The sequence below is a fragment of the Sinocyclocheilus grahami genome, unplaced genomic scaffold (genome assembly GCF_001515645.1).
Source record: "Sinocyclocheilus grahami isolate Dianchi unplaced genomic scaffold, SAMN03320097.WGS_v1.1 scaffold2.1, whole genome shotgun sequence".
Lineage (NCBI taxonomy): Eukaryota > Metazoa > Chordata > Actinopteri > Cypriniformes > Cyprinidae > Sinocyclocheilus > Sinocyclocheilus grahami.
Window position 1 is genome coordinate 688,363 of NW_015505181.1, and position 17,065 is coordinate 705,427.

A 17,065-nucleotide genomic window follows, 5' to 3' on the forward strand; every position below is an offset into this window, starting at 1 on the left:
CACAAGAATCAATGACATGGCATGCAGGCCAAAACATAGAAAACATAGTATTCCTGTTGCTCAAACAGTAGATCAACAAAGCATGGCACTTGTAAATCAAGTGCATGGGTTTGAATTTTCAGGGAATCTCACTGAAGGGATAAAATGTATACCTTGAATGCAATGTCAATTGCTTTAGATAAAAAAAAAAACAAAAAAAACATCTGAAATCTCAAATTAAAATGGAACCAGGTTGGAAAAAATATGAAGTTTGCCAAGGTAGTATTACACAGTTCCCACATACTGTATATACATTTAGCTAATACAGTACCTATAATCATTACATAGTGGTATCTGGTTACAATAGCCACTTTTCCCCTCCATTTGGTAACTGGCCATTAATGTGGTATCACTAAAGCCCATTTCGTTAATGACGCTGTCATTGGGGCCAGTGTATGCGTCTTTACCCTGCATGTGGCGAGACTGGACCCTCTCAAGTGCCCCTTTGATGATCGTAATCTGTAATCCATAAAAAAGACTATTACCATTCCCACAATTTCCCCTGCTTTTCCCCTCCATTTACTTCCCTGCCAATTACAATGGTTGTTACATTCCACAAATAGACCCGTGCAGGTGGTTACCACCACTAATTGAGAGGTTCACATAGAATCTGCTTGAGGGAGGAAAGGGCTACACAAAGCTAAAAGTACTTGATGAGAGACTGAGTCTGACCCAACCTCTATAAAACTGGCCATAAATTGTGATAGTGAATGACTCTACAGACACACAGTCATGGCTGCGACATTAGGGTCAACGGACAGCAATACAGGTCTTACAGCCCATTCAGTTAATGACCCTGTACGCTCATGAGCTGATATGTTCTGCAGTCCTGTTTCCAACATGGATGATAAAGCAGGCTTAAAACGGAGCATACAAATCAAATAAACCAGATTTGAATTTTAAAATCAAAGAAAGGTAAGGGGAATTATTCACTTCTATCAACATCACACATTCCCCAAGCTTCTAGTCTGTTGCTAATCTCTATCTAAACCTATTAAAGTAATTAGCAAAGCAGTGGGAGAGTTGTCCATTTTGATAACTCTCAAAGGAAGAGGGTAATTATCAGGGTTTGAGTGATTTTGCCAGAGGAGAGAGAGACAGTTAGACTGTTCCTCTGATGACAGCCAAAAAGTGCGCTGAGGCAAAGCGTGTATGATTTCCCACTGACCTGCCAGGCTATAGCCACTCATACAAACAGGAGGTTTTTTAGTCATCCCCATACACACTGGGATGCATGTGGTGTACCTTTGTGTGTGTGGGATGTCGGTTGGCACAATCTACGTAGTTTCATTGGGGTGCCTTTTTTAAAAAGCAGGCACATCGCCCAATGTTGACAAAGCTGGGTATCTCCTGCTGTCTGCTTGTTTCGTGTGCACAGAGTGGAAAGAATCAATTATCCCAGCACACAGCTCACTGTTTTAATATCTGACTCCTAATTAGATTGCAGGGGGATCTCATTGGTGTGCGTAGATCAGGGTTTTTGATATATACACTTCCATTCAAAAGTTTGGGTCAAGATTTTTTAAAGCAATTAACACTTTTATTCAGTGAGGATGAAATTAAATTGATCAAAGGTGACAGTAAAGACATGTACAAGGTTACAAAATATGGTAAGAAAAGCCGGGTTTCGGCTCATACTTCCTGGATCATGCGGCCATAACACAGGCTTCTGCGGGAGCCTTCGTGATCATCAGGCCCCCGGCGCGTCACTGCAAAAATTTCCTGGACGTCCGGGCTGGAGTTACACTTTCATGCTACCCTGACTGGTCTACCGTATCTGGGTCGCCCTGAGGGGTTTCCCGATCACCAGGATATCCCCTCTTGCTGAGGCATCGAGCAGGAGGTATAGGTGGCATTACGAGAACCTTCCTGTGTAATGCTGTCTCGGGCAGTGCTGTAAACAGATGCTTGGAAAACTCTAAAATCCAAATACTATGGTAAGTGCACACGTTAAGCTTTGCGCACTTTCTAAAATCCACGGAGCTGGTAAGTGTGCATGTTATGATTTGCCCACTTTTCTAAAATCCTATATGATAAGGGTTACGCGTTATTGATCTCGTTCCCTTTCTCTGAGTTGGTTTAGACCCCGGTACCTTGGGCTCTACTCAACTAGTGTGTCTCTGTCGACACACTCTGGAAGCATCGCTCCCCTCACCATTGAGGGTTATTGTGAGTATGGTGCTTTCTTTCGAGCGTTAATCCTCTCTGAGGAGTTGGATTCCTCGCTCCATGGGCTGTCCTCGTGGTAGTATTGAGCAGTGCTCCCCTTTATCAAAGGGTTACCTGGAATGAGCAACGTTATTCCTCTGAATTCGGAGTTCTCCTCTCACATGAGAAGTTTGAGTTCTCTGTTTCTCCAGAGCACCTGGAACCAGCAGCATCAGGTGAATTAGGCCCTTCCTCTGCCTGGTTATGCTTTGCCCACTTTCTAAAATCCACATTGCTGGTAAGTGTGCACGTTATGCTTTGCCCACTTTCTAAAATCCACATAGCTGGTAAGTGGTGCACACTAACTGTGTAATGTAAATGTAATGTAATGTAAAATGCCCTTTAGTGCACGTAAATTTTTGTTTGAGAAAAACAAACATTGAATTTTATCCCCAAGCGTTCATCTATGTGATTTGATTCTACTAGAGAAGAAGAAGAAAAAAACTACTGGAAAGATAAACCTGCCATTTAAACTAATGGTCCACATTCAAACATTCAAGTTAGGCCAGAAAATCTCCGGTGCATGTAAGAGTAGTCAGCTAATCTGCTTTTTTTAGTGAGCTGAGAAAATCCAATTTCAGAAATGTATAATTCCATAAAAGTTAATAAGCAGCCACAAAGCCTGCTGAGCTCCTGAGGGAGTGAGAGATAGATACGGCGTGCGAGAGAAAGCCAGAGAGAGTAATGGGTAGATGTGAGCTGAAGTCTGAGCGAGAACCTTAAAAACTCAGTTGGGAGAACCCTGAGGGAGAGTGATTGAGGAGAACGTCAAGAATAAGGAAAATAAATGCTATTTTAAAAATGAGCAAAAAGACACATCTTTACATGCAGAGTATATGAACAATGTTTTAAAAACAGTATTCAATGAATATCCATAGCATCACTCAGAAAACTCTCTATGTTCTTATATACAGCCTCTCTGTAAACCCATAAGTACTTCAAATCACTTTAAGGTCACTGTAATCTCCTTTCTTGTGCAGTTCACCATTAGTCCCAATGACTGTCACAAATGTCTCCCAGGGTACGTAATCAAACCTCTGCATCTCATCCCGAATGCTGCAGCCCCCCTATTGAACTTTCCCAAGTACTTCCACATCACACCACTGCTATTTTCCCTCCACTGCTACCCTATTCAAGCTATAATCAATTCAAAACACCTCAAAATTTCATGTTTAATTCAATGTGTTACATGACATTTCTTTCTAATTGTGAAATTTACTTGCAATTTCTAAGTGAAAACTGCTTCGAAGTAAATCCTACATCATTTTTGTGTAGGTGTACTAGCTTGTTGATCACAATGGTCTTATTTGTGATGATACTTGACTTTAGGAGCATTTCTGGATAATAACATCTGCTAAAAGTCTTAAAAGGATAGTTTGTTTGTCCATAAATTGAAAGTCAGTGGGGTCCAATGTTGTTTTGAACCCAAGTGACTTCCATTGCATGGACAAAAACAACTGGAACATACTTCACAACATCTTTTGTTATCTGAAGAAAATGAAAGTCATACAGGTTTGAATCGATTTCTCATTTTGGGGTAAACTCTCTCTTTCAATGTAAATCTAAGGGTGCCCGAACCCTAAACTCCTACATTCATATCCAATATACTCATTTCATCTGAGCACCAATGAGCCAGTTACTGTTGTTGTGACAGATGTTTATGTTATATGAGACGAGAAATAGATTCTAGTACTGAATGTCCTTGGCTGATGGGAGAGAGGTGTGGTCTACAGTGGGAGGAGTCTGAGTGATGAGTAATGAGATATTCCTGTAGCAATGCCATATTATCATTGAAAACATTCACGAGTTATCTGATTAGTGAGGTAAACACACATTTTATCTTGGCTGAAAAAAAACCCTTTTGATTACAAATTCTGATTCTGATCTAAGATTGATGCTCTACATATCCTTGGCTGGATGTAATTACAGATCTCGGCTGGACACCTGCCGTATCTTGGCACAGCTCTGTATTAATGCATTCACATCACTCTCTGCCTCCGAGGGCACCGCCAGAAGTGCTGTACTCCAAATCACTCATCAAAGACTTCCAGTCAGCATTAACATTTAAGACTGTGGGCACCAGGCTCAAATTATACTTTAGATTCAGATCAGGCTTTGTTTTGCTCTCAGCAGCTCATGAAAATTAGATTTTGTGTCTCACATAGACATGCTCTGGGCTGGTTCGGATTTGTCTAGTGTCCAGACTCTTTGACAAAAAAAATCACCCGGATGTTTTGGGGTGCGATGGATGGTTTTCATGAGAGATGTTGAGAGAACTGAGGAGGACACTTTTTTTTTTTTTTACACATCCCATCAAATCTTGCTCAATTTTTGGGATAATATACAAGTAGATAAATAATATGTGCACAGCGCTGTTCACTGCTTACCATCATTTTACTGAGCTCGTTTGACCACAACATCTGGCTCAGTTCTCAAACTCAGTTTGCGGTTAAGTATTAATTCTTGTACTTACACTAAAGGTTAAAAGTGCCAACAAAACTTGACTTCTCAGCAATTTCACCTTGAGAAAAGTCAATGATTTCTACTGATTTGTATCAGTTTTCAAATCTATTCCAGTCTGTCAATTACAAGCTTAAACCTTTCTAACACACTCATGACAGCTGATGGCGAAATCATATGACTTGGATCATATGAAAACATAAATTTAATATGTTTTTACAGGTACAATCATGGTTAGATTAGGGATTTGGCTAAGCGTGGGCCTTAGGTTAGGTTTAAGTTTAAAATGGACAAAAATGGTGAAATAGTGGAAGCTGGGATGTACAGTTATGATGACTTCTCAAGAGATGTTGAGAGAACTGAGGAGGACACTTTTTTTTTTTTTACACATCCCATCAAATCTTGCTCAATTTTTGGGATAATATACAAGTAGATAAATAATATGTGCACAGCGCTGTTCACTGCTTACCATCATTTTACTGAGCTCGTTTGACCACAACATCTGGCTCAGTTCTCAAACTCAGTTTGCGGTTAAGTATTAATTCTTGTACTTACACTAAAGGTTAAAAGTGCCAACAAAACTTGACTTCTCAGCAATTTCACCTTGAGAAAAGTCAATGATTTCTACTGATTTGTATCAGTTTTCAAATCTATTCCAGTCTGTCAATTACAAGCTTAAACCTTTCTAACACACTCATGACAGCTGATGGCGAAATCATATGACTTGGATCATATGAAAACATAAATTTAATATGTTTTTACAGGTACAATCATGGTTAGATTAGGGATTTGGCTAAGCGTGGGCCTTAGGTTAGGTTTAAGTTTAAAATGGACAAAAATGGTGAAATAGTGGAAGCTGGGATGTACAGTTATGATGACTTCTCAAGAAACAATGGTGACACCAACATAAGGAGTTTGAGAAGACTGGGAGAAACAAACCCATCTATTTTTGCATTCCTTTCAAAAATTTGATCAAATCATCACAACATATGAGAACCCTATTGAGGCTGGGACGGAGATAAAATCATATGACTTGGATCATATGAAAACATAAATTTAATATGTTTTTACAGGTACAATCATGGTTAGATTAGGGATTTGGCTAAGCGTGGGCCTTCATGGTTAGGTTTAAGTTTAAAATGGACAAAAATGGTGAAATAGTGGAAGCTGGGATGTACAGTTATGATGACTTCTCAAGAAACAATGGTGACACCAACATAAGGAGTTTGAGAAAAACCCATCTATTTTTGCATTCCTTTCAAAAATTGGATCAAATCATCACAACATATGAGAACCCTATTGAGGCTGGGACGGAGATATGCAAATGAACCCTAAATAGCTCCCACTAAGGAATTGGAAAATTGAGATCAAATTCCCTTTTTGTGCTGTCAGACAGAGGTCCCCAATGAGCAGTTTCACTCAGCTCTAAAGTTACTGCTGATCTACTTTTAAGAAATCTTTAAAAAAAGAAAGAAAATGCTTTGGATGCATTGTGTAAGGGGTCCAAAATGATTCTAAATCATTATAATGTAAACTGAATAAGATTTTTTTTCTTAATACTGCACTATTTCTAGGACACTAATCAAAGAAGCAAATATGTGACACTGACCATGTGAACACATTTTTACAGGTCTGATGCACTAAACATCAAAGGACCTGGTCCACAGTTCTGGTTCAGACAGCAGAAGAGAAAAAGGAGGCCAGTTGTTATGGGGCTGAGCAGAGACAGAGTGCACATTAAATAATGAATGACTAAGGCACAGATCTCTCAGCCCCCATCACCTTTGTCATTACCTCATAGCCTCACACAGCAAACATAAGCCATGCTCACTGATGCATATTTTACCCAGCGAATCCCTAGCACTCCAAACATCACTTGTTTCCGGAGACCTGCTTGACCCAGAGAGCAGTTCTTCACCATCAAAAATGCAGTGTGAGTCATGTAGCATTTTAAAGGGGGTGACTACAGTCTCTTGTTAAAATCCATAAAAGGGCCAAAATCATACACAAACCCGACTCAAACGTCGTAAGCACCAGTCCAGTCAGACTGCGAGTATGAGGGACAAACGTTTGAGATATGAAAAACCAAAAAACTATAGAGACACCAACATGAAGAGTGTGAGAAGATTAGAGGAAACAACCCTAAAAAGGTTTAATAAATGGAAAGAAATCCAAGAATCACAACAGGCAACTATCTGAATCGCTCAATGGCAATGATTTTAAGACATCAATTTAGGCATTTTGTTAGCATTCAAGAAAAGTCTTTGTTTAAGAGTTACAAACATTGATTTGAAGCAAATAAGTATTTGAAAATGAGATAAAAGACAAAGGTACCGTCAGTGTACTTATAGGGATAGTTCACCCAAAAATACAAATTTTGACTCTGGGTGAGTAAATGATGACAGAATTTTCATTTTGGGTCAACTGTCCTTTTAACAGCTTTAATGAGGGAAATAACTGCAATCCCATTAATAATTGCTAATGGTGTAATTAAATTAAAAACAATATATAAACATATAACTACTGAATTAAAGATGTTTATATTTATATATATATATATATATATATATATATATATATATATATATATATATATACACATACATACATACATATATATATATATATCTTGCAAAATATGCATATTATGCATACAAATATTTAAGTAGTTTGAGGGCACAGTGCTTCTAGGGTTGGGTAGGTGCCAAACAACTCTTAGTGTGATTGCTTATCACGATTCTTTGATTGGGGTTTTTTTTTTTTTTTTACCAGAATCATATGTAATGTATTTTTTCACCTGGAATTCTGATGTTGAACATGATTATTATTAGTAGTAGTAGTAGTATTTAGATAAAATAATGCAGGTTGATGACCTTAACAAAATCATATTCCATGGACTAACCTCTTAGATCTGTCTTTGATTGTTATCACATTATCGTTAAAAATCAAATCCCCTAATTTGGATAAAATGAATGGGATTTTTACTTCCAGACCTGACTGTTGCACTTTATAGCAGTGGTGTCAGTCCTGGAGAGCCACAGTCCTGCAGAGTTTTGCTCCAACCTTGATAAAATCTCACCTGCCTGTAGCTTTCTAGTAACCTTGATTAGCTTGTTCAGGTGAGTTTGATTAGGGTTGGATCGAAACTCTGCAGTATTGTAGCTCTCCAGGTCCGATGTTGGTCACCCCTGCTGTATAGCAACACACAGAACACCCTAACAACCACCTATAACGTCCGAGAACACTCTTCCATCTGCATAATATGTGCAAAAGAGCAATCACCTAGCATTGTGACTTCAGCACACAATAAGAAAACATCTAGACCCTTTGCTACAACCTCGATTTTTAAACCCATATCAATTCCCAAGGACACCTTTTTTTTTTCAAAAGAAACAAATATTATCATGTTGTTCATCAATATAGAGTCACGTAACTACACACTTGCCTGTTAAACAATCCAGTGCAGGCGTCTCTCACATCTCAGGGATAATGTCACCCATGTGCATGTTGTTTCACTGGCAGCTGCCATTTCTCACAATAAAAGTGCCAGTGTCACGTATCCTGTTCCCTCAGGAACCCCGCACGGAAATCAGTCACTGTCTTTGGGACGCTCTCATGATGGATGCCTCTGTTTATTTGCATTTGCAGGTTATTTATTTGCACAGAGGTACAAACGATCAGAGGAAGAGGCCATCTAATTACTCATCTACCCCCTTCCACACATACTGTATATCTCAGGGGCTGCAGGCAGCATCTCTAATGAAAATGAAACTATTCCAGTCAAACAGCTAAAGATTTCTCTCTGTTTATTGGGGAAATTTACATCAAAAACAAACTAATTACATTTGATTCATAGCAAATAATAAGTTTATTGCTAGGTCTGCATTGTGATCAAGCGCCTATGATACAGGTAACTCTTCAGTCTTTATCTAATAGAATTATTTTTGATCAGAAAAGCATATTTAGATTGGTTTCACTTTGTGCTGTAAATGCATGTGATTTTAGTGTCCAAGCTGAACTGCCTTGCAGGTGATTGAAATCATAAATTCTGATAACAGATTTAATGAAGAAAAAGACTCAATAGTCAGTGAGATGAGCAGCCGGAACAGCCCTGAGACAAACATGTTGCTCTAAAGAGTAGATGACACATGTACGCGCACACACACACACACACACACGCGCATCACTGAATGGAAAGACATGATTTATTAACGTTCTCCCAGGAGGAATGAGATGTCTGGATTCAGATCCGGTGAGATTTTGGCTTGTCTCTGCATGGAGATGGAGAGGTGAACAGGTGTCACTGATGTCATTCCTCCTGAGGACACAGTTTGTTGTACTTTTCTCCATAGTGGTAATCAATAACCAGATTTCACACAAAAATGTCAGGCCTCCACTGAGTAGGCTTAAAAAAGGCTTTTAAAAATGTATATTTCACAACTCTAACATAGAGACATAAGAGACTTTTAAATATTATTTATTTTATAATAAAAATTGTAATTTTATTATAAAATACGTTATCATAAAATATTTTTTCAATAAAATTTAACAAATACATAAAATATAACAATTGATTTGCTTTCATAAGGGGTTTTGTTATATTTTATAGGGGCAAGTTGGACCAAATGAATGAAAAAAACAGGCACAGAAGTCTTTCAATACTGTTTAAAAAGCCTTCCATAAAGGTACCATGAAGATGGATGAAAGAACATGAAAAATAGAAATAATAATAAATGAGTAGATGTGTTCAACCTTTTGTCTGGAACTTACTGAACTGAGAAAAGCTTGTACATAAAAGCCATGGATTAAAACAGCACTTTTTATGAGCTATGTAGATCAGTTCTACCTACATTTTGAACAATCACTGGCCTTTATCTAAAAGCCACCTTTAGTTCCCGTGTGCACGGTTGTTTGCTCAGCAAATAAATAAGGCGGAATGATGTTTACTCTGATTTTCCGAAAAGGATGGCAATGTTCCATCCTGCTGAGCCATTGTCCTTGGCAAGGACTCCACATTGAAATGAATGTTTCTCTCCATGCAGTGTGTTCCTTAATGATAAAAACGTCTGCTGTCAGCTCCGGTTTGAGAAGTAGAAGACTTTGTGCAAATTAGACCAACCCCTCTTTACCTCTGAAAGCAGTCCATTCTCTATGGGCATTTTATTTTGTTCAGGCCTGAATCGCTTCTCCAGCACCCCACATTGCCTCTTCAAAACTGCTCCTCTTTTATTCCTGACGGCTCAAAGAGCGTCTCTATCCATCGGTTGATGCCCCTGTGATCACCATGGCTACCTTAGGGAAGGAGCTGCCCATTACAATGTTTTTGAATGGTGATGTCTTAAATATTGAGGGACAACACATAGGTCTGAGTGGCGTGTGGATTTACTACCACTCATGCATTCCTCCTACTTCTTGACATATAGCGAGTTATGGAATAGCAGTAAACTCATTCTGATTTAAGGTTAATCCAATTTCAATTTAAAGGAATAATTCAGGGTTCAATACAAGACATAATCGACAATGTCATTTACCATGAAAAATTATTTTCTTTAAAAAAGAAAAATGTGTAAGAAATTAAAGCACTGAAAGACTTAAAAGACATAAACAATATTATATATGCAAGTAAATGGGGCATATGGAAGTGAATGTGGCCAATGTGTTTAGAAATTAAAATACTAAAAGATAAAAGGAAATATCGTGATTTTAGTGAAATTGTCTGTGTAAGTTATTGAGGGTGACCATATGTCCTCTTTTTATTGGACATGTCTTCCCATAGGAAAGAAAACTCAAAAGTGAGAAATTTAAAGGAATAATTCAGGGCTCAATACAAGACATAATCGACAATGTCATTTACCATGAAAAATTATTTTCTTTAAAAAAGCAAAAATGTGTAAGAAATTAAAGCACTGAAAGACTTAAAAGACATAAACAATATTATATATGCAAGTAAATGGGGCATATGGAAGTGAATGTGGCCAATGTGTTTAGAAATTAAAATACTAAAAGATAAAAGATAATATCGTGATTTTAGTGAAATTGTCTGTGTAAGTTATTGAGGGTGACCATATGTCCTCTTTTTATTGGACATGTCTTCCCATAGGAAAGAAAACTCAAAAGTGAGATCTCTTTAACGTCTCAAATATTTCCTAGACAGAAATTAGGTTACTTTAAGATCGAATGGAGATTTTTGCTTGAGTCACCTGCTTCTCAAACTTGTCTCCTGAGACAAAAACTCTAACAATCTCACAATGGTCTCCTTTAAAGCTTTAAAAGAGATCTCAACAACATCACACACTGTGCTCAGATATTTCTCCTTAGCTAGAGACTCTGGATCTCTCACATTTGTCTCTTTTAAAGCTTTAAAAGAGATCTCAACAACATCACACACTGCTCAGACATTTCTCTTTAGCTAGAGACTCTGGATCTCTCACATTTGTCTCCTCAAAAGTTTAGATTAGAGATCTCAACAAAATCACACACTGTGCTCAGATATTTCTCCTTAGCTAGAGACTCTGGATCTCTCACATTTGTCTCCTCAAAAGTTTAGATTAGAGATCTCAACAAAATCACACACTGTGCTTTGATTTTTCTCTTTAGCTAAATAATCTGGGGGTCTCATATCTGTCTCATGTAATGCTTTAGAAGAGATCTCAACAACTTTACAAAGTGTGTATCAAGTCAAGTACTTGAAAGGCACTAAATAAAAGGGTGAAAATCATAAATTCAGAGTTAAAGGCTTTATTGAGAGAGAAATTATGCAGAAATAAGGATAATGTTACTTTTTATAGGACAATGTTTAAGTACTTAGGCACATAATTTACACATACTGGTAAAAAAAAACGTTTATCCTGAATGTAGTGTAAGTTGCTTTGGATAAAAGCGTCTGCTAAATGCATAAATTATTATTATTAATTGTTATTTTTATAATTTGTTGTTGGAAATAGTAATGTACCAGATACCTTAATCAAAACTGATCTACAGAAAATGTAACCCTGGAGCTTTCTTTGATGAAAGGCACATAAATGGCTTATGACTCAGTATTGATTATTAATTGACTAATTTGATTATTAATACATGGAAGAAATGTTTGAGCTCATATTGAGGCGTTTGACTTGGTGCACACTTTGTAAGGTTATTGAGATCGCTTCTGAAATTTAGAGGAGACAAATGTGAGAGCTCTCGAGTCTTTAGTGTAGGAGAAATATCTGAGCACATTGTGTAATGTTGTTGAGACCTCTTCTAAACTTTTGAGGAGACAAATGTGAGAGATCCAGTCTAGCTAAGGAGAAATACCTGAGCACAGTGTGTGATGTTGTTGAGATCTCTTCTAAAGCTTTAAAGAAGACCATTGTGACAGTGTTTGAAAAGCAGGAGACTCAAGCAAAGTTTCCATTCAATCTTAAGGTAACCTCATTTCTGTCTAGGAGAAATATTTGAAATGGTAAAGAAATATATATTTTATTTTATTTTTCTTCCCTCTAGTTAGTGCATTGTCATATTTTAAGTTGTTTTATGTACAGTGTTTTATTGCACAGTGATTTAACAGAGGAAACCATAGCCTATATTTACATACATGCAAAAGTGGGCTGTACAAGACAAAATTTTAATGCTAAACAAAGCAACAAAAAAAAAAACACTGGTACACTAGAGTTACATTTGTTAAAAAAGGTATTGCTCTTATACTAAACATCTTGCACTTGTAAGTCCTTTTAGTGTGTTTGGAAAATGTGGTGTATACAATGCTGGACATTGAAGATAAATGTAAACATTTAAACTAGTAACCCTTGATATTCTGGAATGTTTAATGCTATTCAAATGATAGTTTTAGTATTTACAATATTAGTAAAAGTTCAACGTTTCTCCTAAAATAAAACTGAAGACATCTTAAGACAAAGCTGACATCTCAATGAGACATAAGAGAATCACCCCTTAGAATCCTGAGCAAAGAGAAATCTCTGTCAGAGCCATAGCCTTGTGGGCAGCACATCGACGTGAAGGCACAACTGCACCTCAGACAATCCCAGCTAAAGGTACTTTCCTGCTCCTGTTCAATTCTCACCTGTCCAATTGTTTCCTGTCTCTACTCCTACTGTCCTGACCATTAAAGATGAAAAACCCCATTGCAATAAAAAAATCAACAGCAACCTCTGAGCAGTAGAACATTTTTATAATGGAGGAGATTACAGCAAGACAATAAAGAGATCTCCCATGTTTCTCACACGTTTCTCTCCCATTGTCATTTTGGATTCCTTTCTTTCAGAACTTTCTCATGTCTCAGTTGTGTCTACTTTTATTTCTCCTAAGGAATTTTAGGAGAAATATCTGAAATGCTGTTGATACTAAAATTAGAGATATATGAGAATCTCATCAGTCTCCTGAGCTTAGGAAAAGCAACCACTGAGCAATAAAATATTCCTATAATGGAGTCTTGATAGAGATTGCAGCAAGACAATAAAGAGATATTCTATGTTTCTTCCAACACATTCTCTGTTTTGACTCTTTTTTCTCAAATATTTCTCATATCTCGTTTGTGTCTACTTCTATTTCTCCTAAGGAATTTTAGGAGAAATATCTGAAATGCTGTTGATACTAAAATTAGAGATATATGAGAATCTCATCAGTCTCCTGAGCTTAGGAAAAGCAACCACTGAGCAATAAATTTTTCCTATGGGCTGGCCTGGATTTCTAAACTGCCTTAAATGTCAGTTTTGGCTTGGTTTTCCTATTGACGTGCTCTACAGTCCTCATACATTAAGTGTATTTGCATTGCTTCGATCGTTCTCAGATCCCACCTTTTCGCACGCAACGATTGCTCAATAATGTACAATGCCGGCACACTATTTGTCAAACTATTTTTCAGTCATTACCTTCAGCAAGTATGAAAACAATAGGAAAACAAAGCCAAAACCAGGACATTTTAGGCAATTTAGAAATCATGGGCAGGACATGTCTGGGAAAAGAGGATGCATGGTCAGTTACGTTTTTACAACTTTGTTGCCATGTATGACAACAACAGAGCAGCATAAACTTTAAATCAAATTTGATTTAAAAAAAAAAAACAGTTCAACAGCTCAAATAATACAGAAAAAAAGAATGTAAGCGCTGTTATAAAATAAATAATAATAATTTTTGCTTTTAAAGCCTCTAAAAATTGGCCTCATTCACTTCCATTTTAAGTGCCTCACTGTAACCTTGATGTTTACTTTTGAATAAATAAGGAACATGCCAAAATGACTTCTGGTAATCAACATTACGCCACAAAAGTTGTCGGTTGAGCTTAACTTGTTTTTAAACTGAAATATTTCTTTCATTAAAAAACACAGAAGTGAATGCAGTCCCTTTCAAAAGTTGTTACAGAAGCCTAGTGTAGTGCTCTGCATACCAAGACCTCATTAAATGCACAGCATTCCACCAAATATCTGAGGGTCATTATCACCAACAGTGATAATGTCTATTGTACATCATGCTGTCATGTCTAATGTATTCCGTCTTATTTATTTTTTCCGCTTGCCACTGTTCACAAGGCAGACTCTAATTATTCACATTAATAGTTAATATGACGTTTATGAACTGCCGTTTATTCCATGCAATTGCCTGCAAGCCTCACATCTGTAAAAATGATCTGTAATTCTCCCAGGAAGAAGTGAAGGAACAGAGCAGAAGAGTGATGAAAACAAGGAGAAAATTTAAAAGGGCAGATTTATGGCATTCATTGGTTAAAACTGGACACAAATGCTTCACTGAGTCATTCAGAGATGTCAATGTTTCACTGTAAAGAGTCTTTCTGAAAATAAAAGGCTTGACTGTATCCACTGAAGAACAATTAGACACACCTATGACGTTTTAAGATCATTATTAAGCACCGATATTTCACAAGAAATATATGGCTGATTCTTCAGGGCACAATTGACAAAATTAAACCTTCAAATTTTGTTACAAACAATTAACTTTGAATTTATAGAAGAAATAGTTATGGTTTTTAATTAAAATTCTAATATTCTCAATACACAAAATATCAAATACACACTGCTTTAGTAACAATAAATAATAAAGATATTCAGTCTTTACATTTCTTATCATCAAACTGTCGCCCAGCTGATATGTTGCCCTGTCACTTCAATTGAAATAATAAATAAATAAAATGTATTTTCTATAAATTTATCTAAATGATCTATACATCATTTTAAATCATTTAAGAGACAAGAAAATGTCTCCTAATTTATAAATTGCTTAAATATCAGCTTCAGTCCGTTTCAAAAATGTATACCATGCAGATCAGGAAATAACAGCAGCTAGTTAGTGTGTATCTGGTGGTAAAGCATAGGGCCTCAAGTGAGAAAAACATCTAATTAAAAGTCTCTTTGATAGCTTGTTACTTTGCAGTGCTCATAGATGGACATAGGTCTGAGATTGTTGCAATAGCACGTCATTTGTCATTGGTGTGCACCTGCCCAGTCTTCAGGACTTGTACAACTCCAGAGTGAAGAAACGGGCAGGAAACATCATCAAAGACCCCTCTCACCCCGGACACAACCTGTTTGCACTTCTCCCCTCAGGCAGACGCTACAGATCTCTGTGCACTAGAACATCTAGGCATAAAAAGAGTTTTCCCCCCATGCCATTTCCAGCTTAAACAGCTAACATATGAATCATTACCTGCGTTCTGTAATTCATTTCCGTAATTCATTCTACATCCTTAATTATTGCCTCTTTCTCAAGTATTATGTAAACACATATGTATATCTCTTTATTTATACAGTTCTATATAGAGGAAATGATGCACAAATCTGTACATAAATCTACTGTTCCAGATTCATGCACATTATTTATTGTTAAGTTTTACTATTTACATTTTTTTTTCTGTTCTCATGTCAGATGTGTATGCATGTATGTACCAGGAGCACCTTAAAAAACCACAACAAATTCCTTGTGTGTTTGCACACCAGGCGAATAAAGCTAATTCTGATTCTGATTCTGATTCTGATTCATTCTCTAAGTATTCACCTATAACTTAAAATGCCACATGCACTCTCTCTTCCTCATTCAGACCACAAACCAAACCACATCTCCAGCAACACAAAGTTTTTGGAGTCTTTCACCAAACATCTTGAGTGCCTGCATGGCCAGAGCTTGTTCGGTGCTCTTGTATACAATCAAGAATGCTACGCTCCCACAGTGCCTTCAAAAGCCCTGAATTAATAATCGTAGCACTTTTTAGGAGCTATGTAGATTAGCTACCAGTCATGTTTGCTGCCTTAAATTATTAATGAGTTGTTTGCACCTCAACTTGACCTTCCTCCTGATGCTGCTGTCTCCAAACAAACTTGCATACAAACAGGATGAAGCAGTGTGAGGTAAAGTGCCAGGGCTTTTTATAGGAAACATGCTTTTACTGAATGAGAAGGATTGGAGCGAAAATAAAACGGAATTGCAGAAGTCAAGCCAAACTACTTGGACCGGTGACTGTTGAGGCAAAAGGTCAGAGAAAATTACTTTCCCATAAAGGGACGTCAACCGTCAAGGCTGAAAATCACCAAAGCAAAATACTGAATGACGTGAAACACAACAAAACCAATGAAAACAGCAGGTTGTATGTCCAGTTTTCAAAGGAAAACATTTGTCTGCTAGAATGCCTTATTTTGTCCAGCAACATGCAAAGAGAACGAAAAGGATTGAACACTGAATTCAACACATTTGTGAATTTCTTCATTTAACAACACAATTTCCTCATGTTAATAAGTATTCTGATTTATAGAAGTAATCAATAGTTTGCACATTGTAAAAGTAACGTCAAACAAATAAAAAGAAAAAAAGTCCACAAATTGGTTAATTTAAACAAACAAATACATAAATAAAAAATTGCTATTAAGACTGTTATCTGCTAATCTTGACAACCTCAAAATGGCCAAATAGTGGACAATTAATCCAGATTATACATTAATAATTTTTTTAAATATATTATTCCTGAATATCACTCACAAATAATTGTTTTGTTTTTTTTATTACACAGAATCTGTGCCAATATCATGGACCATAACTAGTCCACAAATTGGTTAATTTAAACAAACAAATACATAAATAAAAAATTGCTATTAAAACTGTTATCTGCTAATCTTGACAACCTCAAAATGGCCAAATAGTGGACAATTAATCCAGATTATACATAAATAATTGTTTTAAATATATTATTCCTGAATATCACTCACAAATAATTTTTTTTTTTTTTTTATTACACAGAATCTGTGCCAATATCATGGACCATAACTATGTCAGCATCACTTAGCCATTGAGTGTAGTTTGGGCTCCTCCTCAAATCCTATAAATGTTGTCATATGTCTTGCACACGTCCAGTCTGTTT